Raw genomic sequence first — 26,961 nt, 5'->3', positions numbered from 1 at the left:
TTCTAGCATTAAAGCATCTAATGTGGGCTTTTAACACAGGATATTCTTATTTGGCAACAGAGGAGCTGAGAATTTACTGTCCTGCCAAATTGATTTGTCAAATGTTCCACACCTGAAAGAACAGAGCTTCCAACCTCGACGCAGCAGTTATCTATCTCTGTCAAAACTAGAGATGGTCGATCCTTCAGCTGGAACACAGACGTTCTTATGCTGTCTGACAATCGCTTTCATAAATTCAGGAAATAATACCGTGTTGAATATGATGTAGCGCTCTCAAGGTGAAGTGTGGCGAAGTAATCCTGTTTCAGTTTAATACTTTGAAATGAACACCAGTCATTGCTGAATTCCAGTGCTGTTTCTTTGCTTTAAGTGCTTGTGATGGGGCTGTGTTGCAAGCTTTTGGATTATAATAATGAACTTTGGGTTTTAGTGTGCATCTATTATGTTAATGAGCGCGAATGGTTGTTTGTCTCTGTGTGTTAGCCCTGCGACTGGACGGATGGATGTTTTTATCTCTTTATAAACCTATTTGTGCTGGCCTCCGCAATAGTCCCAGGTTTCCATGTGGTGCTTCGGGAAAATAACTTGCCTGCCCCAGGGTAGCTGTTCTGCTTGTAATCTAAACTCACTATGATGAAACACATGTCCTTTTAAGCTACATAAACATCTGTAAGACAGATCAGTGTTTCTTGGAACAAATCCAGGTTCTCTTTAAAACATCAGCTTGCAGTTTCAGGGCTTTTGGACAAAGTCAACCATCATCTCAATTTTTGGATGAAAGAGTATCTGCTCCGAAATGTGTTTCAGGTTACAGCTGAGCTCTTCAGCTATTACTGGACTGCATCTCTGGCAGAAATCCATGCTGCCGTAGTTGCCACCTCGAGGCTCATGCCTCTTAGTCACCAGGGCAGAAATGAAACCTAATCAGGTGTGTGGTACTCCTAGTTCACTGCAAACAGTGTAGATTGGCTGTTTTGTACAAAACCACATGTGGCCAGCCACCCTTGTGAACCATGTTAGTATGTAACATGCTGTAATTTTCACATTTCTCTTCAGCAAATCTTACATTGCTTTAGGCAGTAAAATTCAATCTTCATTTACCCTCCTCTTCTCTCTGCTTGGGGGTTGTTTGATTTGGCTGAAGTAACCAGAAAACGTAGTAGTTGCCTAAAGGTTGCAGGATCTTGTCTGTTAAATAGAGAATGTAATAGAGTCAGTCTGCAGTAGAAATTAAACTATGCAGCTATCTCTGTGCTACAGCAGTGGTTTAACTTCATGAATCGACTAATGAATCTTTGAAGTCGGGAGTTGTACATGCGATGATGAATTTCTCAGAACTCTTTCAGATTATAGGGATTCTCTAAATGTTGTCTTTCTTAGTAATTGTTTTCTGATTACACATCTTATGCCTGTTTCTCTTGGATAACTTGCATGTAATTTAAACACTGAAAAACTCCAACTGCTGGTCAGTAAAGGGAATATTGGGCATTTACTAGATTTCACACTAGCAGTCTCGGTCTACTTATCAAAGGTTGTTGTCCTGTCTCTTTTAACCAACCCAAAACTTCAGATGCCGGACCATTGTCCAACAAAAAGAGCAAGAGTTTTGCTGTGGTGTAAGAAGACAACAGCATAAAGAAAGGAAAAATGCACTGCTGTGGTGGTATGCGAGCAGCATCTCCAGAATCCATTGGGAATCTAGCGAATCCACTGCCAGAAAATTAACAGTGGTGGATGAGCACATCATGATTTGATTGCTCTGCCAATGAAAACCTCAGACCCACCCTTCTATTTTAAAGATGAGGACATGTTTCTTCTGTCGCTTTGAAGCCGCCTGGGCAGCTGGGGAATAACGTCACGACGAAGTCATGGACAAATGGTGTTCTCGTTACTCGACATGAATGTTGTTTGTTGACAAATTTCAACATTCGTGTCACTCATCAAATTATTTCTGTCGCTGTGACGTAGCGCTTCGTGAAAAATAATCCTACTCTGGAATTCCCCCTGGAAGCTGTTGTGGAGCAGCTTGGAGCTTTGTTGCACAGGGGTGAGTGTTCATTCTGGGAGTACTGGAAATGTATTCCACCATCACCCGTTAGCTCCTCCCTAGCCCTCCTGCAGCCTGGGGAGGCTATTCTTGGTTTTCCCATAAGTATAAATTCTTGCTCTAAATGCTTTTCATGGGGAGTCACCTCTCTATATAAGGCCGCCCTACTGGCAGAGGGACCGAAATGGCTTCAGTGTTGCAGAGCAGAAAGAGCAAATGGTCTGGACGTGAAAATCATGAACTATGACAGTAAAAATTCACATCATTTACCTTTAATGGATCACATCAGACGTGGCTGTTTTTCTTTAGTGATGGTGAAATCTGTATGTTTGTAGGCTGGGCACCTTTTCCAATGTAACATAATATAACATAAAATGAAACGCCATATGTTCATGCAGATTTTCCCATATTAATTACTACATGGTCGCAGGCAGGCCTTAATGCTTTAAAACCATTATAGTTGCTATAAAAGAGAACTTTGAAAATCTTTGATAAAGGGCTTTGATAAAGTGTTGTTAAATGCATTTGTCTTATTTAGCCTAACATGGCTCCTTCACCACTTAGTTTATTACTATCAGTCCAAATAGAAATCAAATTACAAGGCGTTTGACTAGAAAGAACTGGATTATTCCTTTGAGCTTCTGTAGGTCAGTCTGCATTTTCTATAAAGGCTCCAAAACAGCTCCCATCAGTATCAGAGAGCAGAACACATACATTTTTAAACATCAGTTAAACACATGGTTGATTGCTAATGTGCTTTGTCAGCACTGAGTTGACTTTATCCTCTTGTTACCAACATGCCTCTCTTTAGTATGTTTATCCTTTCTTTCTCTTTTCCTTTTTTATCTTTGCAAAGTTTATGTTGTAGGTTATTTTTAAAATCTGGATGATGGGACGATGAGGCGTCTTGCTGAGGCTTCTCTCTAGCTGAATCCTTTTCTAACCTGGCCACTGCGGCCGGCACGTTGACTCATATTTGTGTCTAGAGTTGGTTGCTGGCCACTTTGGGTCACTGTGGTTTGGTTCTTTGTTTTAACTTCATGTTATTTTGTATACAAACTGAGTCCCAGCTATGTCAAAGGCATTTGCTCATCCTGTATTTTTTGCCACGATTTGCCTTATAGATTTGTTGATGTTAGTATGTTGTGGTAATTATGTTTACTGTCACTTGATATGCCAGTTGGAACCACCATCCTGCACCCTCCTGGTTCACATTAGCCCTAGACCTAACCTCTTCATCTAAAAAAAAATACTACAATGAATGCTATTTTTATTTTTTAAATGTCTTGTAATATCATAAGTTTTGTGAATCCTTTATCAAGTTTAATTGTGTTGTGAAAATCCGATATTCTGCAAGTCCTTTTTTGTAAAATCTGACTGGAGGCATATTTTGTGTTCGAACATTATACTAATATTCTTTTATAATTTTTTCCCTTCTTTGCTTTCCTCTTGGTATGATGCTTTCCCCCCCCAGATACTTTTGCATAGTATGTGTCTCGCTTTGCACCCCTCACAAACTTATCCAACCTGACGCTGCAAAATTCTGCAGATGGATGGCACCAGAAATAGCACTTTAAGTGGCTGTTAATGTATGAGTGTTACACAATCGCACTGTCAGTGCTCCTTTACCCTTGGCCGAAGCCTTTCTGTCTGGAACAGGCTTGTGCTTCCCACCTCCCTGCAAACCTCTGATGTTGCATGTGGATGTTGTAGACTTTGAAAAGAGCTATATAAGGGAAACCATCCTTTGTTTATTAGTTAAAGGAGAGCACACGGGAGCGCTGCCAGGCCACTCGGAGTAGAAAATGGGGACAGTAAGAAGAAGACAAAACACCACTCAAACAGAGTGTGCTTTGCTATGTGGAGTTGTAAACATTGCCCCCCCCCCCCCCCCCCTCCTTTTTTTTTTTTTTTTTTTTTTTGGGCAGTGAAACGATTCAGGCAGCTGGCTTACATTACATGTGGAGCGCTCAGTGTTAATCAAGTGGCTTAAAATAGGATTTTATATGTGCAATGGGTTATGGACAGTGCACACTAATGCAGCTAGCCCCCAAGAATACTGTGGTAACATTAGCTGCCACTGACTGAGTATAGTCTGCTGGCTGCAGACGTCTCTTCTTCTGCTACAGTTTCATTGCATTTTTAAAAGTGTAATCAACAAATAAGATATGTCATATTAACATGTTACAATTTAACTCTAGGCTGCTAAATGTACTACCTGCACATGTTGAAATGTTATTCAGGCAGGAATGTCTGGAGATGCGGTTTTTTTTCCATTGATCCGAAGTCAAAAGTTGCTGTCGGCTTTGCGTAATCACTGCTACACCTTTAGCTTCTAAGTAACTGTATGTATGTGCACTACATGAATTGCATGTGATTCCACAAGGTCTTGACTTCATCTTGGCATTATTCTTGGTGGAGAATAAATGAAAACCATGAGATTTTATGCTTCATAATCACCGCATGCTTAATTTCAGAGGCCACTGTTTGCAAACAGCGGTATAATCACTCGTGGTCCTGGTTTGAATTTAATTGAGATAATCCAGTGTCAGTATTTTCTGCTTTGCCAATTTAAAATAAGATTGTTCCTAGTAATCTTCTGAGCTTAAAGTTGTTGCGCACTGTCTTTCATATCTACATGTCTGTGGGGAGCTTGTTCTCCAGCTGGCAAAGAGACAAATGCTCCATTGTCAGATTCCTCTATTTAGATGGACTCAGGCATTTTGTCTTTTGGAGTTGGGGTAGAATGCCAGCCTTGTCCTCAGTCGGGTTACTTATCTCCCCAGTGCAGAGCACACCCCCAGGGAAATTACTTGGGAGGCTTCCTTGCCCACTCCTTCAACTCTTTGACAACATGATTGAATGATGTCTCTCTTCAGGGTTTCTGCCAGAAAAAAGTTGTTGGACTCAGCTGAGTCTTGTCTTATTGGGGTTTTTAAGACTCATCATATCAGTGAATGCAGCATGCTTCTGTCTTATGCACTCTGCACACAGAGGCGGTCAGTTAAGGGATATATTATTATAACAAGACATATACATACATATCAGATATAATATCTCTATAGTGTTATACTTCACAATGTTTGAGTCACACTGGCAGCTTTGCACATATAATCTTTCGCATACACAAAGGTTTTCCGCAGTTACTGTAGCACAGTCCACCTGGCATAGACGCAGGCTGCGTGGTACAAACAGAAAAGCAGAACTGCGTAGGCTACGTATCGCTCTACTACTTATTCTGAGATGACTCAGTGTTGCTGATAAGACAGAAAAAGAGAGACCTGGAACCTGCTTCAGCATAAAGAGAAAGTAAGGCCTCAGTCACATAGAGGCACCGTGGCAACCTCTGATTAATAGGGAAATATGTGTATTCCCCAACTGGTTGGGGAGTGGTTCCTCCTCTCCTCAGGTTAATTTGATTGCAATGGTGTTACTGCATAAAAAGCCTCCCTGTGATTGCTTTGGTTGCTAGTAGATTGCGAGTTGCCCATAGTTTGCATGGCTAAGCGGTAGTGAAACTGAAAACCAGAAATGGAGACAATTTGTCTTCAAAGTAAAGGTTTTGTCACTGGATAGTCATTTTTCCCTGTCAGCTGGAGGTTGCCAGGGGGTCACTGACCAGTTCTGTGGGCTTCAGTGATTGGGGCATAACATATAACAGCGGCAGTGCACCAAAATAGTGATCCTCATTTACATACACTAGTACTTTATTCAAAAATATAAACTAGATATATATGAGCTGAACAACTGACGCTAAAAGTTGTTTTAAAAACTAACTTTTAAGTTTTATAAGATTTAAATTTAAAGTCATCTTACAGTGATATATTTGGACCACATCAAGTAAAAATATAGAGAGAGGAGTGAGGGGAAAAATTAGAATGGCATGATTTGTTTTTATTTTTTAAAGGTCCTCTTTATTGTAGGGGGTGGGGTGTTGAGTAAGGAAGCGCATGGGTTCCCTCTTACTGGAATGATAAAATCTTCTTGATTTCGATCTCTCATACTACAAGCAGCAGTCTGTTCAATAGGCATTTCATAAATCTGCGCTCCGCTAGTCTCCTCAGCTTTATTTTGCTCAAATATTCTTTATTTTCATAAGGTTGGTCAGATAGCAGGTGGAAATTTGTTGCTGGCCGCTGTCAAGGAAAATGTTCATGCAGGGGCTCAGTCTGGATTTTGAACTGGCGACAGGCACTGCTACCATGCTGGGTTTATATGCCAGTTACAAGTGGCAGATGGGATTTTTTTTGATCTGTTTTCCAAGATATCAAGTGCAGCTTGTTCCTTGATTAGAGTTTTGTTAAGTGTGTTGCCAAGCCTTATTTTTAATGCAGCTGTGTGAGCAGGTGAATACTCGCGAGAAACCTGGGACCCTTGCGTACTTTGGACTGCCATGCATTCCAATGATTTTCTTCACCTTGCATGGATTTACTTCAGGCTGTGTTCACCTGAAACAGACATTTTTTTTTCTTTTTATTGGAGGGAACTTCCTTTTTAATACACAGATGGTCACTGAGACGAACAGACTGGTACTACTTGCATTTTTATGGAGAGACAAGAACAAAAATGCACTTTTCTGTCCATTAAAATGGCTGCAATACATATTTCTATATTAACAATAAGAGACTGATAATGAGTCTACAGAGAATTATAAAATGACTGGATTTTTCCTAAGCTACATGTCGTTTTTACCAAAACCACTCCATACTATGCAGCACAAAACAGCAGGAGGAAAGTTAGCAACTACCTTGTGAACAAAGTGGAATACGTAGGAGCTAAAGAGAGATATTTCCCTTAGAAGTTGATCAACACTAATAACAGATCTGTCACAAGCACGGTTTGAATGGCATTGTCACCATGGCTGCTAATTCCTGTACTTGTGGTATGTTGCGCATGCTTTGACTTTTAGTTCCAGGCTCAAAGGAAACTTCAAAAACCCTTCCTTTATGAATAATAGACAAAAAAAGTTAGGTTAAAGAGGCTTTTCTATCCACACCATACAAAGTACAAACATTGGTGGACTTTTCTCATATTTCAATTCTGACGCTGGTCCATTAACATCAGAGAGCATAAAAGACAGTTCGTGTACTTAAGGCAGACAGACCTATCAGAGGATATGAATGAAATTCCCCCACGAGTATAGCCTGAACTTGATTTTTACAAAACATGAGCTGAAGTCAAATTTTTTTGCTTCCAGCTATTTCCACCAGTCCCCTGTGTCCCTTAAAGCCTGATTGAACATTATAAGATTCCAAACACATAGATGGAGCTGGTCAATACAACAGGGAAAAAAAATACTATCTGAACTTTTCCCCACCCATTCTCCTACACTAGTAATAATCAAGTGATTAATGATATTAATGTTATTTTTTCCTGTTAATGAAACAAGGCCAGCTTACATTATTTATGGGACACGTGTATCATTACTGTAAGACTGGACCATAACTATTGTGACGCCCAATCATTAAACTAACAAATTAAGGCAACATGTTTCCTGATAACTCTGAAAACAGATTTTATGGTACCATATAAGGCTGTGATTAGATAAATTATCTTTACAGTGGCACAGACTATTTAACCTTATATCAGCAACCCAGACTGCAGATTTGGAATAATAATTAGCAGTGAATTATTTATGCTGCTATTATGTTGAAGGACTTCCGTCGTCACAGATGTTTGGACCCTCTAATCTCACGGTCGAGCTCAAGGTTAAACTTCCATCACCTCTAAAACACTGTGGTAGGGATTGTATAAGTTGCTTAAATATGGATGTCGGGACTTGAAATGTTCATAATTGTCACATTGACCATATTTTATTTTTCCTGATTTGCCCCAGATCTCATCTAATAAAAACAAACAAACAAAAAACCCTTTGTATCTGTCATTAATGTCATCAACTCCTCCGGGTATGTAACATGCTAAGAATTCATAGTGCTGGTTGCCTCCTGTCTCTTCCTTTGGTCTGGTTGTGGTATTCCTGCTGAAAGATAAGCTGTCCTGGAATCAGCCCCAGTCTGCTGACCTCGCAGGAAACAGTAGCTGTGCCAGCCCCCACAACCCCCCCTAACGGTTTCTCTCTTTATCTCACCTTTTCTTTTTTTTTCTTTTTTCCCCCCATTCGAATCTAACCCTCTCTTAATTCTTACAGCCCCATCTCTTCCCAAGCCTGTGGTTAGCGAGCATGTCAACACCTCAGCCCCGACCCAGCCACATGGATGAAATAACACAGGTTGGGCTCGCTAGGCTGTAAATCAGCACAGACATCTGGTAAACGGATGAAGTGTGGTGCATAGAGGGCCGGGATATTCACACTGCCTGTGTGACATTTTGAATTTTTAGCATTGTGTTTGTCTGGGTATCTAAAAAATTGACTCCTCTTGCATGATTTGTGATGACAGGAAATGGGTCACCGTGCCTTAACTTAGCTTGAGTTTAGTATTACTGTCACTTGCGTAGAAAACATAATACGATGAACAACCCTGCCGAGATGCTTCCTACACCACTAGAATTATAGTGTTACTACAATGCTAAATGAGGTACTTAAGGACGATTTCCTCTTCATTTATACTTCTGTGCTTTTACACTACAAATGCTGTGAGTGCTGTAGCCAGCATTTTGTTCCATCTGTTAATTTTAATTATTTTTACATACATTAGATTATTACACTAATTAGATAATGACTTTGCATGTCATTTTGACACAGGTGTAGTTTAGCCTATAAATCAGTTTCTAATATATTAAATGGCTGACCAAGACCTGGTTGTCAGCGTGGATTGGATAATGTGTTCAATAATACCAAGAAGAAATTTGACACCAGTTAGATTTTAACTACAACGATTTGGTCTGTAAGCTCAAGATGGTTTAAATATGATAGAGCAACACTGATATGCTAGCTGAATGACATCAGCAGTAGGGCTGGGCCATATCATACCGTTCACGGTAATACCGGTATAATGTTAGGCAATGATAAGAAAATGAAATATCGCGATAGAATTTGGGTAAAACGCGCATGCGCAGTGCCTTTTTTTTTTTTTTTTTTTTCTTCTCATACGCACATGGTGGAAAAAGCATGGCTGCAACTTCAGTGGTGTGGAACTGGTTTAGCTTTCGTCCGTCAGATACACAACAAAGCACTTTTTGGTAGCGCATGCTAGCGAGCCGTCGTTATTACCGTGTTTTTTGGAAAATACGGCACACTTAAAATCAATCCTTTGATTTTTCTGAAAAGCGACAGTGCCCCTTATAATCCCGTGTGCCTTATGTATGAATTCTGGTTGTGTTTACTGACCTCGAAACGATTTTATGTGGTACACGGCGCTCGAAGATCTGTCAAATGTTTTAGTACGACTTTGCTAAGCTACGAACCCACACCGCTTGATGGATTGTCGGAGCATTACGGCTATCGTAGGCAGAGCTTCGAGGAGTGATACGTACTGTGCTTCAACATAATATTACCATATTGTGTGTATAACCTCCTTTTAAGTTTTGTAGATATTATACATATGTCGGCCAATTTCCACTGGAAATGCCTTTTGGTTAAACTGTCAGCAAGGAATTTGCATTTGCACTGTTAAATTTTTATATAACTTTAATGCACATAAAAGCTGCTTGTTTAAGTGAAAATTCATTGATGTTTTTTTTTTTCCTTTTTTTTTCTTTTGCACTAATAAAGTTGTGGAGTTGTAAAGTATTTTGTCTATTGTCAATAATATCGTCAGTTATATCGTTATCGCAAATTGTATGTATGTCATGATAAATATTTTTGGTCATATCGCCCTGCTCTAATGTGAGTAATGTGGATATTGTATTTTAAAAACAAAGGTCAGGTCATTAGAATTAAATGCAGTCTTTGTTATAATTCCTCTGTTTTGAAACGATGGGATCTTAAAATCGAGAAGCATGTGTGCACGAGTGTGTGCACGCTCACCACCTTGTCTGCTTTCTGTTGCCAGAAACTCTCCAAACAATTCATAGCATTTAATGTAGTATGAGGTGAATTGGGAGCGGCTCTTGCCTTCTCCTAACAATAGAACTGACAAGCAAGAGGTCAGGCTTTCACTTTGCAGACGGCTCTGAAAAACTGGGCTTGGAGTAGCTGAATTGTTCACCCACAATAGGCAGTCGGAGGCCTGTAAGTCACTTTACCTCCCATGTCATGTTTTTCTTCTCCTTTGCTGTGCCTGGGCCTCAGAGCAGCCAGCAGACTGCTTTTTAATTGGTTTTCCTGCCTGTTTGTCGGCTTACCTGCCAGGAACTGTTATCACATCCACTTGTCCTGAAATTGCTGCATACACTTTTTTTGGGGGGTGGGGGTGGAGTTTGCTTTAAGAAAGTGTCATGCCTGGGGGGGAAAAAAAACCACTTCGAAAACCTTGACTGCAAATGCAGGTAATGAAAAAGATGAAGGGTGGCTCAGCGGTACTTTTGCTGGTTTAAACATGTCGATCCATATATTGTAGCTCGTGGCCGCATTGCTTTTTGAAGGCCAAAATGACTAGAGCTACAGCAGCAGACCGTTAAGTGTCTGTTTGCAGCTGTCCATCCAATGAGCGGATTAGAGGACTCCCATATCTGTGCGGCTGAGATGCAAAAGAAGATTAGGTCAGCAGCTCATGAGGAAGGTTGGACCATCCTAATCTGCAAGACTGCCAGACTGAGACATGGCTTTTTAAACCGGTGATTTCTTGTACCTTGTAAATAATGTACTGACCCTGGCGGCCATGTCTGTGAGCACATTTAAAGCCCGAGAGGACCAAAAGGAAAAAGAAGCCAACTATTCTGTGGTGTAATACAGCAGTCCCCAACCTTTTTTGCGCCACGGACCGGTTTGTGTCCGACAATATTTTCATGGACCGGCCTTTAAGGCGTCGCGGATAAATACAACAAAATAAAACTAGTACCTGTACCGAAAAAAATAAGATTTATTCATAACACACGTGAAAAGACCCAGGAAAACCTGCACGAAATGATATCGTCGTGTTGGTGTTGTTCCCAGATCAACATTGCAAGTGACCAATCAGAATGTTGTGACGTCATACTTTGGCGACTTCGGGAAAAACCGCCGTAAAACAAAAAACTGTACTTAAGCTGCAAGAAACTGCCCCTGTCCGCCAATCAACGGACCCTGACCCTAACCCTAACCCTTTAATAAACGCTAAGCAGAATTGATATTGTCCTTGCAACATTGGAATTTCATAAATGCATGAATGGCTTGGCGCGCCAAAGAATAACGTCACAAGAATGTGATTGGTCACTTGCAATATTGATCCTGAAACAACATTTACTATGTTATTCCAGGAACAACACCAACACGACGATATCAGATCATCCGGAAAACCGAGTTAACGGGAAAAAAAAACCGATAACAAAATAACGCTAAAAACCGTGAAAACCATACATTTCACACCCGAGTCTCACTCTCGCGGCCCAGTACCAAATGACTCACGGACCAGGTCCGTGGCCCAAGGGTTGGGGACCGCTGGTGTAATGTGTCAAAATAAAAAACTCCCTCCAATCAAGGCACTCATCGATTACATTTTCTCAAGTAACTTCTGTAGCTTTCTTACTAGATTTGATGTTCACGCAGCACTGTTGGTACTGTTTTGAGCCTTTATCAGCTGTTCTGGCACATATAAGAGCTTTATTATTTTGCCAGCAGTGAGTGGCAACATTTTTACCGTGTATTGACCAAAGTAACAATGGATAGTAGCTCTAGATTAGTCCAGTGGTGAAGCTTTGCTATACCAAAGCAATTGGTGTTTTTCCCATCAAGATGTTAGCTCCAAATGCAGTACAGGATTGTGCAAAGTGATCAGAAGGTGTAACCAGAGTACAGGATGTATCACACCCTGCCAAGGAGTGCAAAAGTATGATTAGAATCAAGCTGCTCAGCTATGCCGTGACTGCTTAGCAGCTGGTATCTTTATGTCCAGCAAAACCTGCTTGAAACACTGGACCAAGGCCCAGATTTTTACCTCTGAAACTTGGTGAGCTTCTTCAGAAACCATTTTCAAGACAGATGGATAGCAAAAAAGAAAAAAGTTATGACATGGTATTTATGTCGATTTAATACTGATATTATTTTTCTGCCAATTTGATTTGTGCATTTGCATAATCTAATGTTAAATGTTGCACTAAGACTTTTGTTTGACGGCTTCTCTGTTCTGTTTTATGATGGTGAAAAAGGAAGGATCTTGTTGACTTGGCCAGTCTTTAATGTTTCAGCTTTTTCAGGGAATTCTTTTTAGGGCAGATTTACTTCTAGGGATGGATGATGGTTAATAAACAAGTGAAATGTGAAGTGAATGTAATTAACAAGAAAACTTTGTACATCCATCCATGTTTGTTTTTTTTTTTTTGTTTTTTTTTTTCTTCCTCTGCTCCAATTCAGGGTCACGGGGTGCTGGAGCCTATTCTGGCTAAAACAGGGCAAGAGGCTGTGTACAACCTGGACAGGTTGCCAGTTTGTTGCAGGGCTAACACAGACACCATTCACACTCACATTCACACCTTTGGGTAATTTAGAATCACCTATTAACCTAACCCGACTGACTGCATGTCTGTGGGCTGCAGATATGGTGAGAACATGCCAGCGCCACAAAGAAAGGGCCTGGCCAGATGGTGGATTCGAACCCAGGACCTTCTTGCAGTGAGGCAACAGTGCTAACCACGGCACCTGAAGATGTGCTTCATAAATTTATAAATGTATAATTTTATGATTTGTACATTCACATTATTTGAGTAGTTTTAGTTTCTTTCTGCTTCTTTTTGATAGTTTTCCTCAGGTGTGTGTGCTTTTGTCATTTCAGTTCTTATTGTTTGCCAGCTGCTCACAGAAACTTGGCAGCAGGAACTTTAAATAGGAGTATTTCATTGCACTATTGTTGGTGGATGTAGCTTTCGAAAAGCAATTACACAAATGATATTTAGATTTATTTTTAGTATATAGAGCAACTCGGATTTCCAGTTTGTGTTGTCTTTTACTTTTGCCTATTTTGCCTCTTGTCTAAATACACTTTAGCTTCATGGGGATAAATATCTTTCTGAGTGGATAAAGTTGAGTTTTAATAGCAACTAATTGCAGATTCTTTTTTGTCTTTTTCCCCTTTTTAGGGGGTCATTTTACATGTTTTGTCAGAAATCCTGTGAAACCCTTATTTCATAACGGGGTTTCCAGTGTTCAGCCAGAGAATAATAGCGGCCTCTCCCAAGCTAAAACAAAACCAACCAGTGTAAATCACAAATGTAAACACATTTTTGGCACTCTGCTCCCCCCCCCCCCCCTCGGCCGGGGTGGTTTTGATTCCATTCATGGAACTGGGAGTCGGCCTGAACACAGACGAGAATCTGTGTAATTGAATTAGTAGCCGTGCCTACCCTCCACCCGCACCCCCCATCCTCACCACTCCCCACTATCTGGAAAGGCAGAGCTAATCAGTGAGAATCTCTGCCCTCCCCAGAGAGGGTTGAATGGTTGCCTTGTATAGAAGAGAGATGAGAGAGGGTCTGGTGTGTGTGTCTCAGTTTTTGTCTAATTGTGGTTGTGCAGAGACTATCTATACGTAGACCAGATTAAATGGTGTGTCTGGAGACCGGGCTTCTGACCTCCTAACCCCTGTGTAACAACTGTGTGTATGTGTGCTTGCATATGATGCAAAGCACCAGCTGTTCCCCAGATGTCATGCCAAAAAAAAAAAGGGGGGGGGGGGGGGGAGAAGAGAATTAAGAGGGGGGGAAAAACTCCAAACTGAAGGAAGAGTGATAAGGCCCTGTATTTATTATTATGTTTAATTTCCTAGTGAAAATGTCTTTATTCTTATAGGGGGCATGCACTGTGTTGCACCAGATGACTTACATAATTTAATATAAGCATTTCTGCCACTGTATTACAAGTCTGGGCCTAAATTGACCACCTGGTAGGCCAAAGCACTAGGGGACTCCCCCCCCCCCCCTTCTCCTATATACCACAGCTCCAACTGTTGGGTTAGATAATATGTTATTAGCATGATTTTAAACAATGGCTTGTTTGAACTTAAACTGCTTTTGCCTCTTCATCTCATATCCATCACTTTTAATTCACCTCTGTCTGCCTTTCTCTCACATCACGCTGTACAGAGATACATCTGTATTATTTTAAAAAAGGAGCTGAAGGTTTTTTTGTGGCACTTTTGAGGTCGGCAAGCAGGATACAGAGGAAATAACAGCAGATAAAAGTAGAAGCTATGAATTTCTTTAATCTATTACTGCCATTATTTTTTTTTTTTCCTCCCCTATTAGATTCATTCATAAATGTTTTCATATCATTATCTGTCCAGGGTTTTCAGGTTAGGGACTAGTCTTTGATTTTTCTTTCAAGCAAAGCTCCCTAGTTTCTTTTTCATTTTGGGATCGAACTGTAAGCTACAAAACTTTGTTCCTTTTCAGCATTATGTTAATGGAACACACGTCAGCAGAACAGTATGATTTGTGTTTATAAAGATTGGCATGCAGAGAAAACCAGTGCAGGTACAGGAAGAACATGCACCTTTTGCAAAGAAAGGCTTTAGAGAGCCATGCGATTCAAATGTCGAACCTTCTAACCACTGAATCACTAAATGTTTTTTGCTCTGGTTGATATTAGTGAAACGCGAGCTGGCATTTGCACCGAAAGGTCACGTTATCTGCTTCACACAGGTGGTACGGATTAAAATATATCTGTTTACTTTTACTTCATGGACCTTTTGCATCAATTAGTTCTGTTGCAGGGTTTCATCCTGTCATATCTTGAGTTCTCTAAAGGTCTATTTTTATTTTTATTTTTTTTAATTTATTGATTAAATTATTATCTCTATTTTTTTTTTTTTTTTAGTGCAGTTATAGTTCTAGTCGCTTCCAGTGAGGGTAATGGATAGAGTCTTCTCTTCACACCTCCCCCATCACATTTATCATTCCCAGATCCATGCTACCATTTAGGTCATTGCATATCAAGTTATACAAAGTGTGCTGAAAGAACACAGACGATTAGTCAGTATCTTCAATGCTGGGATGTCTTCCATGACTTAGGACTATCAGTGCTCCCCTACTGACATATAAACAGCAGGAGCATCATCCAGAAGTTGTTTTCCCATCAGCATTGCTTCTAAAAAAACAAAAAAACGAAAAACAAAACCCATTCTCTGCAAAGAGCTGACAATTTCAGTCTGTGGTTTATAGACGGGTTGTTTATGGAACAAAGATTATCCCTGCTATTACATCTGTGGGTTTTTTCAGGTAGTAGTGCTATGGTTTTATCGAGACACTTCTGTTTTGTGAAGCCATTTGGAGCCAGGGTTTGCTGTTGATGGTAGTGGTAGATCTGCCTGTCCGTGACGCTGAGCCACTTGTTTTGCTAATTCAATGTAATTAGAGTTGTTTGATTTATTCGATGGATTTCAAATGATAATAAGCTTCCATGTACTTCAGATGAAAATATTTGGCCATGATTTGGGATTCAGTCTTTCTATTTGCAAGTCAATTTCAGATTGTAACACAGGACAATTGCATTGCAAGTGCATTTATTGTCATGAAGTTAACACTTAACTTCATATTTAAGGCGCAGAGAGCAACAAAAATGAGAATAATAAGTCTTCCAAAATGTCAAACTATTCCTTTGAGCAAGACTGTGTTTGTGTAAATCTCTGAAGAATTTGGTAAAGATGTGAATGAGCAATGCTCCCCCACAGTGAACAGCTGCCACTGATCTTTGAGATGACCTGGATGAAGGAACTTAGCACCCAGCCCCGAGTTTTTAGAGGAGAGCTTTAGTGGCAGCTGTGTTTGTAGTAAACTTGTTTAAGGTAATTCATTTAAATTTGCTTAATGGCAAACATCATCTCCTGTTGATAGTTTGATGCTGGGGGATCATAGTGGGCAGCTTAATTAAAGGCCTCCTTTTTGGGCTTTTCCTAGGCAACACACTGTCAGCTTGTCCCCACTCTGTCCTCTTCTACACCGTGTTATTAATGAAACAAGCAGGACTGAACAATGAGGTCCCCAGTGGTGCATTGTGCTTCCAAAGGTTGCCTTCAGCAATGCGCCACACCTCTGGAAACCCCAGGGATACCTTGTGAGAGTTTCCCCTACTCAGTTATAACTTCCTGCAGCCTTATTTATTTTTTGGACTAATTAAGATAGAACAAAAATATCCTAAAGTAAAGTGTGGTTTTTAAGCACATAGTTGCTACTTATGCCTGTGGTGACCCCTGGGAGTTTCCTAAATCAAGCATGTTGAGTTTTGCTCAAAGCAACTCCCCTCAGACTCAGATGAAAGAATTATAGGAGTGCAAATATGTGTCTAGTTGTCTCTCTTTAAGTACCTTGCTTAATTTGTGTCCTTAATTGTTTTCCTTGAGGCATTACCAATGATTCTTTTCATGTTTTTTTTTTTTTTTAATCATTGTTGTTTGATCTGTGTCAAAGTTTCCTTTTCATTTTCTAATGTGTCTTTGATAGGAGACCCTGTTAAATGTCATCTAATAACCATCTATTATCACAGGGTATAAACATTGGGGAACAGTGTACTATTTTATGCAAAACTGTAATTTGAATGTTAAAATAAGACACTGTTACTTCCCCTGCTACTTTGCTAAACTGAGCAGTGTGATTCTTTGAAATGATGCTGCACATGTAGCGAGAACTAGAAAATCACTCACATCTGATGCATCTTGGAGCTAGTATGCTAATAGTAGTAGGCTACATTAGCCACTACTAGGAAAAGATGCAGTGGGGTTAACAGTGTTCCTAGATTTTGTTAAGGCAAAAGAACATGCAAATAGCCTGTCTGTGTACAGTGGTGACATTCATCTCTGCTTGAGGCTATCAGCTATAACTAGTGGCTAATTCTGCTAGCATAACACTCTGGAAATCGCTGGGGGAAAAATAGCTTGTTATTGTTGAAAGCGGTGTTTCTGTTCTTGAGGCTATCAGTTTATATGCTAGTAGATGCTGATGTAGGCTACTTTAGCTACTATTAGCATAATAACCCAAAAACTAAAGTGGTTTGTGGCACCTAGCTTTTCAGTTGAAAGTAGATTTCTATCGCTGCTTAAGGCTATCAGCTTGAACGCAAGTAGCAGCTAATGGCGCTGCTTAGCAGGAAACTCTGTAAACACCTTGAGGCAACTGTTGTTGTCATTTGGTGCTATAGAAATAAAATTAAACTGACTAACTTGCCAACAGTTATTTAACCCCCCCCCCCAATTCTAGTGAATTAACCTATTAGTTGAGTGTATGTTCTGCTTTACAGGCATGCTAGTGGGTTATATGCTATTAGTATTTAATATAGGCTACTTTAGCCACTAGCATACTGGAATCTCTCAAGCTGTTGGAAGTCAAGTAGCAAAAAGTTTAATTGTTCCTGTCAAGGCAGAAGGAGCTAAATTAAAAAAATAAAATAAAAAAATCATCACAACATGAGTGCGTGGGTGCATGCTGCTTTCCTGGCCTTTTTTCCTCTTTGTTTCATTCTTTTAATGAACATTTGCTATCATAAAGTTTGATTTCTTACCTCCTTAGTGGGACTGGAGAAGTGAGTCATTGTGTGAATCAGTTGCCTCCCAGTAAGAAACCTAAACCCTTCTTCAACTCACTGCCAATGTCAGCGAGTCAATAATACTCAGGGGGCAGATTGCCTGAGCAAAAGCCAAGCTCCAGTGGAGTCTGATGATTAAGCAGGTAATCAGAATCATTAGCAGCACTGGCCAGTGTTTGCTTTCATCAGTATGCAGCCCTTTGGAGTTGCCTTTCCTAATATCACACTGTTTGTACCGCTTGGATGTATTAATTGACGGATAGTTCTGGCTTCCTGTGAAACGTACTTTATCTTTTCACATTTTGCTGTATGTGAAAACGAATAACTTCATTGGGGTATAGGATTACAAGGATGTCGCATTCTCACACTCAAGACGACTGTGCAGTAATGCAAGTGACGGTGTTACCGCAGTGTGTGCAGAGCCTCCCGTGGGAGAGAGGACAGGCATGACAGTGTGCCTGCAGCGTGCTGGTTTACCCTTCGATGATCCACCTTAAGAGTGTCTCTCACTTGTCCACCCATCAGTCCTCCTCCCTGTCTGGAGCCACTGCAGCCAGTTGTCATTAACTCTGGCTGTGGGCATGATATTGTACTGCCTGGGCAGGTGTAATAATCCATGCTGCCTGTTGTGAAATGTTCTGGCTGTCTTGCTGTATTGATCAGCCCTGAACATTTGGAAACTGTAGCTGTAGAAAAATACTGCATATACAGCTATAGCACAGATTAAATTTGCTGTCTTTTTTTGTGGTAGATTGTTTGTAAAACCTTTGTATCCTTGGACATTGTTTTTTTCATTTTCTTAATAAACAAACCTCAAATGTTTTAGTCTGACATACCTGTAAAGTGCAGTCTTCACATGAAGTAGGTAATTTTAAACCACAATGTTGTTGGTTAAATATCATTTAGTCAAAATGTCTGACTGCTGTGTAATAAGCGTGCTACATAGTTGTAACTATTCATTTTTTTGACATTTAAAATATTCTAGTTAAACTGTTCTGCTTTTTTTATTGTCTCATTTCCTCTTTGTTCTTAACAGCAAGGAAGTAATTATTGTGCATATCCTAATTATGCTTTGCCTGGAGTGTATTTTATACTTATTTGCTGTTAAATATGTCATAGCCTGTTACACATATCTAAAAGTATAGGCCTAGGTGTTTTGTTTCAGTGGAGCATGAATACTCCTGCTGTGAATCCATTGCTTTAATCACTGTATAGATTAACATTTGTAATTATCTTTTGTATGCAAGTCTATATTTTTGCATTCTGCAAATGTGGCTCATAAATACCCTCCTTTCTGTTTTTCAGCTGTGAAGTTCAGCAGATATCCAGGGCTGCATTTTCCTGAGCAATAAGGTAAGAGGCTGTTAATGGAGATGTGGTGCACACATATAGTGACAGAAAAGCTTTTAAATCACATGTCTGGACTGTGGCTGGATAGATTGTGAGGGGGAAAAAAAAGAAGTCATTACAGATGGTACACAACACCACTTACGGCTGAAAGAGAAGTAGCTGAAAATGTGTGATTTGGCTTTTCATTAAATTAAATTAAAGTGTGAAATCACACATTTGGATAATTGTAATGGAGGTTTTGCAGTTTTCACTTTTATGCTGTACTGAGACAGATTGGACGCCAATGAAATTTTCCCAGTGGCAAGCTCTTACTTTGCTACCAATGCTAGAGGATGAATATGAAATTCATTCACTTTAAAAGGTACAGTTTGCTAGTACTGTGTGGAACCCCGTCTTGCCTTCAGATATTGCTTAATTCTGTATGGCATAGGTGCTGGAAACGTTCTTCAGAGATTTTATTCCATATTGACACAATAGCGTCACGTAGTCGCTGCAGATTCGTCCACTCTACATCCATGATGGAAATCTGCCATTCCAACAGTTTGAGAATCTGATAACTGTAGAGCCATTTCAGTACAGTGAACTCATTGACAAGAAATGTGTTTGAGTATTCTAGTCGTAAAGGTTGCTGATAAAGATTTAAAACAAGCTTATTTGGTATTGAGAGGCCGAAAGTATGCCAAGAAAATATCCTCCACACAGTTACATTATAGCAACCAGCCTGAACCTTTGACGCAAGGCAGGATGGATCCATGCTGTCATGTTGTTCACGCCAAATTCTGACCCTACAATCCAAATGTTGCAGCAGAATTCAAGACCGATCACATGTGGCAATGTTTTTCCATTCATCTTTTCTTCAGTTTGATGAGCCTCAGTTTCATGTTTTTAGCTGAAAGGACCTCAGTGTGCTCAGTCTGGTCATTGTCAAATTTCTGACCTCCACAAGGCGTTTTCACCAAGGGAACTGCTGCTCAGCAACCACGCCATTTCTTTTCCATTCTGATGCCATATCAGCTACCTGATAAAATATCCAGTTTGTGTATATTGTAGAAGACGTGCTACTTTGTGTTAATGGAACCTATACAGTTAGGTTACTGCTCTGTCGCGTGCTACATGTTTGTTCTGACGAGGCTTATCGGGATGATCAGGAGTAGCTTCCAGCTGCCGGGGAGCCATATGGAAGCACACTAAATGATTTCTAGTCGTGTTGCTTTTATCTGCTGTTTGGAGTTGCAGCAGCAGCATCTTTAGTTTTACTGTATTTTCTGCCCTTTTATTTTTCAATGCGCTTTTTTCCTCTGTTTCCATTATTGTCATTCTCTTCACTTACACGATTACAGGTTCACAGTGAAAGCTTAAGCACTTCACCTGTACAGCTCACTCTAAAGCATTACACACCAGTCGAGGGAGCCGCTGAAACTAAACAGTCTACTTCCGCTCCATTTGTGTGTTTACCCAGCAAGGGGGAGAGTGTGTAAGCAAGACACACCTGGTACAATTTATCAGTTACTCTGTGATCTTTTCTGTGGACACTCGAGATTATGCCGTTTACATTCAACTAACTAATAGTCAGTAGACTTTATAATATATTAAATTGTGTTTGCCTGTATACAGACCTCTCTAACAGCACACAATAATGTACATTTTCAAGTCGACTCAATGTGCTGCTTTCTGGGGGCAATTAACTAGGCAACATCTGGTGCCCAACTCCTTTGTAACTATGCTCCACTCTGCAAATGAGTTTACAGTTTCTGTGTGTTTTAGTTTTCTAGCAATTAATGAGCTCTGATGTTGATTTGTACCAAGCTTCAATAAACAGGCAGATCTCAATGTAATCAGATGTGCTTAAAGTGTAATCCTAAATTATAATCAGGCTATAGGTTAAGAATCGGCTTTTTGAAGTGATAACATGTTAATTACGCTGCTGTTTTGTATCTTGCTGTGCCTGCTAAAAAATTGCTTCTTTTGTGTTTGGCGTTGACCGTTGTTTAACGCCCCGAGAGAGACAGCTGAAAACAAATCGGTGTCCTGCAGAGTGTTTGACATTTGCATGTTTTTGTAGCGTAACCCAGATTTAAAGGGGTTTCCCAATTCATTTAACAAAGCATTACATTTGAAAATGGTAGTGTGTCTTAATTTCAATATGGTGGGATGTTCAGAATTGAGCTGCCAGTAAAGAGAGAGACGGAGAGGAAGAGGGGGACAAGGAATTTGTATCTCGGTCCAAACCTTTCCTTAAAAGTCTGTTTATATCTGTCATGGCTCAGCTAGTTTGTGTGATCCTAGCCTCCTCCAGCTGTTCAGTACTCTGTTTGCTCTCGCATGATTAGTCCAGCATGAGCTCAGTTTGTGAAGCTGTGAGCAGATGAACCTTTTGATACACGCCGCATACAGTATATAGACCAGCTTTGGCTGTCTTAATGATTCCCACAAAATATATTTATAAAAATATTAGTTTGAGTTCAGGATCTTTTCTTCACATTTTGCAGGATTGTGAATGTGAAATGTATAAGATTTTACTGCAGCTTGCTTTCCAGCATTGACACAAACAACAGCACTGGGTTTCCCTGTATCTTGCATTGTGAGGGCTGTTTATCCTTATCCACATCCTAACGGCTGCCAACTAAACTACACTACACTTCCTTGGATCTCCGGCAATACACCAAAATAGGGTGAAGTAGGGTTGCTGAAAAAAGTAGACACAAAGGTGCCTTTATTTGTCAGTGACTTTATCTCAGTAGATGAGCAAAGAAGCAGTCTGAGCTAGCAGCAGATCAGGTTTCCATAATTTATTAATTTTCCAAGGTATTGTGTGACATCCTCACATGCTTTTTCCACATGCTGTGGAAGCACCTCTGCTCTGCTACTCATGAGACAGCAACCTTTCTAAATTATTTTTTTAATCCGTACTCTGTTTCTTTTTATCACTGCCAATTGTTTTAGTTCTGTTTCTCTGTGCATGGCCAACATATTGCATTTTAAACACGGCAACTGTTGCCGATGGTACAGCCCTGAGTGGATGTATTGTTGCACTGTCGGCCTCTTTCTTGCCAGGAAAGATTCATTAATTGTAAATGGAAGTAATAATGCTGTGAAGATACAGATTTTATTTTATTATGTAGTCTTATTATGGGAACTGTTGTGCTGGATATGAAGAGCCTAATGTTTCCAGGCACATCAACCCACAATTCTGGGTTGGACTGTCTTGGTGCTCTATTCGTCCATGTTTGACCCAATGCTGGATTACTGAAATAAGTCACTTTTAACCCAGCAGCTTTGTCTTTTTCCTTGCACGTATATAATTTTGATTTATATTGTTATCGCACTCTTTTGAAACAATATACTAATGAATGAATGAATGAACTAACTTATATTATATAAATATAAATGTTTAAATTACAGATATATTTTTGTACAGTATCATGCACTAAATCTCTGTCAGTTGATCTGATACCTTGCAGCTGAGGTTGTCTGTGGTTTATCTAACAATGATGATATGGTGTGTCACTATGGTGACTGTAAAGCAGTGGTTACAACTGACTATGACCAGATGTTGTGGAATTAGTGAGTCAGAGCGGCATCATTCAACAGCAATGGCAAGTATTTCTTAAACAAGGAGCGCTGTGCTGAGGAAGAAGTGATTTCACTTTCATAGCAGAAACCTGCCTTGATGCTGTGATATTTGTAGCAATGCTATATGTACTTTCTATTTAAATAGCCTTCGTTTATTGTTGTTGTTTCCAGGACTGTCTGTGATTTCAGAGAGTAAAATGCTAGTGATGAGCAGATGTGACTATTTTTTTTTTTTTGGTTTGTCAGCAAACAGATTAAATATTTATTTTTTATTTTTCATATGAGAATTGGTCTTACTCGCCCTGTGAAGTGAATGGCTCTCGGCCACATCACACCCTGACTGTTTCAAGCTATCGCTGAATTCCTTCCACAACAAGACATTTTACCGGCAAGTAGTAGGTCATGCCTCCTGGTGGGTGAGACTGAGGCCATCGCCACACCAGCTAACTGACACCATTATAGTGAATCACCTGTTTTTCCAGTCAGAGTGACTGTGCCATTGGGAAGGGTTGTGTAATCGGAATTGCATCACTGCCAAATAGAGGGGGGCCTCAGAGTCTGGGAATCCTTTGGCCTTCTTGGCATGCAAATCAACCCGACTATAAGTCTGTTTTTTTTTTAATAGATTTACAGTGAAATGGCTACAAATTCAATAAATGCAGCCACTTTCAGCATGCTAAAATAAAAATTGTTGCATGTACTTTGGACCTTGAATGTTAATATTGTCACTTATGTATAAATTGGCTTGATACTGATACACTGTCGTTTCTATTTGATCTCTAGTGACACTTTCATCCGTGATTATATCTGTGTTCATCAGTGTCGGCCCTTAGTTGGAGTCGGCACTGCTACACTAATGACTTAACTACTATCTGCATTCATCCAAAGAGTATTCAAACTGAAGATCTTGTGCTATTACAGATGGATGTGGAATTATTATGGAGAAAAGTGACTAATGGAAATTATCTGACATCAGGGATTATCCTCAGACTTTAACGAAACCGGTCACACGTGAAACGCAATCCATCCAATAAACATTTAAAACCATATAAAGCAGAGATTATATGAACGTTTAGTGAATGGCAGAGTTTATTGGTTACAATGTCATCACTGTAAAGTGTTTTGAGAAATAAGTATGAAAATCACATTGTAAGAAATAAAATAAAAGGTTTACATTTTTTGTAGACTTGACAGCAGTGCATATGAGAATGAATGGCATATTGAGCTTTGGTTATACTTTGTTACGCACAAATATGATATCATATTGGAGACATGATAGCCAAAGAGTCATTCCTGTTATACTTCCTTGAAGTCCGCTTGTAGGCCTTTGCTGTCCGGATGCATAGTTGGTGCATTGTAATGTAAATTCTCCCATACAAATCTGCACAGTCACGTGGGGTCCACCCAGGTCCTTGCACTCACTGTCTGATGATGAAATTTAAGTCACTCGGACCTGAGCGGACCATAGCAGACAAAGCACAATCAAGGCTTTAAATCCACATGTTAAATCCATCAGCTCCCCAGTACAAAGTCTGATGTCTGATTAGACTGATTTGGACTATTGTAAGAGTAGCACAGGTAATGGGCCAGGAAGCTCCCTTAGCTAAACCAAACTGAATATTTTCAGTTGTGAAAGTGAATCTAATGTGGACTTTCTCTCGTCGTGTACTACATCTGAGAAAGGACAACTTCAGCAAACTTCTTCACCTTATTCTCCCGACATTGTCCCGAGCTCTTATGTCTTGTTGTACACTCAGCTGCGCAAACTGGCTCCATAATATCTTTGTTAGAGCACTATTTACCAGAGACTTGTTGAAAGTAGGATGTGTCATATTCTGATCCTGGTCTGGATTTAGCACGAAAAGCTCTTTGTCTTTGAAGGCAAACCTTGCAATAAATGACACCATGACTCAATTCAAAGTAAAAGCTGTGCCTCAATAAATGTTGTGTTTCTGATGCATTTGTTTACCAAAGCTGATATTCTCCAAAGTTTGTCTTACTTGTAAAGCCAAAAGTCTGTATGTATAATATTACAGCTGATTTCTAAAGCTGCTTGCAAGTGTAAAAATTGTTAAAATCTTTTAAATGTGAATTATTTCCTCTGACTTATTAAGAATAGCAGTGCAAAATGGAAATGGTTAAAATACAAGCCCTTAGAGTAGGTTGAGCTATAACTCATCCTTTTTACTTGAGTCATTTTTAAAACGGTTCCATATAGCAGATCTACCCCTACGCCACTGGCTTTACATAACGAGATATAGATCAGCTCGGTTCTGTTTCTAGACAAATTGCAGCCCTGTCAGAAGGAATTGGGTAAAGAAAAGTAGATGGACAAATGCACATTCATGCACAGAGATCTGTTCGCGCCTGTTTGTCTGTTCAGAACCTGCAAAGCCTGGAAGAACGACAACAAATGTGGAGTGAGTCACATTTGTGTCAAAGCTCTAACTGGCGTGGTGGTCTGTCAATGGTTTGGTGACTCTTGGATTTTTGGCTCTCTGATGGATGTTGCCCAGCTGTCCTCTGTGGTTTTCAGATGGGATGAGAGGAAGTGGTGCTGTCCACTGAGATCTGTGTTCAATTATGTCTGAGAGGAAGATGAGCTTTATAGACCTCTGACCAGTCTTTTTATTTACATTGTTCTCCATATGATGATGACCCTTCATTCATTTTATTATTATTATTGGGTTTTTTTTATTATTATTTTTTAATGTATCTTTTTTTAAATAAATCTAAATAGCTATAAATCTCTCCTTGGGCTGGTTCCATCTTATTTATGTGTTTATATGTGTAAAAACCACAACCAATACAGCCTTCGTTCGAACAAAATCATACAATTGATTGTCCCAAAAATCAGAACAGAATTGGGGAAAAAGGCTTTTAAATACGCTGCCCCTGCTTCCTGGAATAATCTGCAGAAGGAACTGAAATTATCAGAATTGGTTACCTTGGGAGAGTTTAAGTCTGTCTTAAAGGAACGAGAGAACAGCTCTTTTACTCAGTGTGATTGTTTTTAATGTACCGTACTCTTAATTTGATCTGTTATTGTATATTTTACACATGTTTGTATGGGATATTGTATTCGTTTTAAATGTTATATACCTACTGTATGTGGTATGTGACTTTTGTTGCCATGATGCCAGGTCTCTCTTGGAAATGAGATTTTTAATCCCAATGAGATTTTTTTTACCTGGATAAATAAAGGATTAATAATAAAAAAATAATAATAATAATTTAATAGTGCTACTTCTGCTTGATGCAGCTCTTTAGATAACAGCAGCTAAAAAAGAAATGATGGCAGTGAATTGGATTTGGGTCTTTTAATAATTGGTAACCTGGAACAACAAGGTGGGCACTGGTAGCGTGTTTGAAATGGCCTTGCTGTTGTAAAAAGATTGTGTTAGAATGAGTTTTGTCCTTCACTTTATTTCGGTACACACACATACACATTTTCTTTTTGTGATGTGTGGCTGCAGTTGTCCGTCACGATGGAGCCACGATGGGTTGAATCGTGGACTTTGGCAACATGCTACACCCAGTTTGGGATGAGAAAAATAGAATGAGGGGATGTTATTAATTAGTTTTGTGTAATTCCCAAATGAGATTTCACTCTGTGTTTAGCGTTCTGCTGTATGGTTTATGCTTTTTAGGATATCACAAAGAACTTTGATACTTATCATATTTTGAGTTTGACTTCCAAATTTGTTGGTCAAAGTAGGCTGACGAGTCTGTTTCTACCATCTATAAAAGTATGTCATTCATTATGTACTGCTTCTTCATTCTGCTTTCAAGAGCTACAAATCAAATAAAAAGAATAGAATTGGTTGTTAATAGAATGTATAGCATTTATTTAGGGTATTAAAATAGCTTTGGCTGCTTTCTTGACTGAGTTTAATCTTTGATAATTAATTAATTTTTGCTTTAACAGATGAGACGCACAGACATATCGTTCGAATATCGGCATTAGCAGATACTGGCCCTTCTCACTGAAACTGACAGGTTGAAAAATAAAACGTAACATATTGCTGATATTTCTCTGTTTTCTTGAATTCTGCGCTGGATAAATGTTCAAAAAATTATGTGAAAAGCTGAAAGAATTGAAACAGCAAATATTTCTTTACCAAAGGGGGAACTGAATAACTGCAAATTAAAAAAACAAACAAACAAGAAAAGTATTTATACTTGACAAATTGTGATTTTAAACATAATAATCAGTGCACCCTCTATGCAGAACCTCCTTACTGTCTCCATAGGAGTTAAGAGGGTAAATAGCAACTGCGTGCTATTAGTCAAGTGCACTTGATTAATTGATCATCAGCAAGTGTGAGCACTGCTATATAAGTAGAAGTTTTGGCAGTTTACTGGTCCAGAGCATTCATGTGTGTGTTAACAAAATGCCACGATGTTCAGCCCAGTGCAGTGCTCAGAAGTTGGAAAAACCCTC

The 26,961-nt window shown here is 39.6% G+C and overlaps 1 protein-coding gene across 2 annotated transcripts in view; it reads left to right on the top strand.

Moving 5' to 3' along the window:
* Nucleotides 1-26,961, top strand: part of LOC309702357 (talin-2) — a 100,100-nt gene that overhangs the window by 7,368 nt on the left and 65,771 nt on the right. For both annotated transcript variants that reach the window (XM_082527051.1, XM_082527052.1), the window contains exon 2: nt 18,900-18,947. The gene's annotated coding sequence lies outside the window, so the exon portion shown is untranslated. The remainder of the gene's footprint in view (nt 1-18,899; nt 18,948-26,961) is intronic.

The sequence above is a fragment of the Aulonocara stuartgranti genome (assembly GCF_965226115.1).
Source record: "Aulonocara stuartgranti genome assembly, chromosome: 1".
NCBI lineage: Eukaryota > Metazoa > Chordata > Actinopteri > Cichliformes > Cichlidae > Aulonocara > Aulonocara stuartgranti.
Note: the sequence above shows the minus strand (reverse complement) of the source record. Positions and strands in the feature narration are given on the sequence as shown.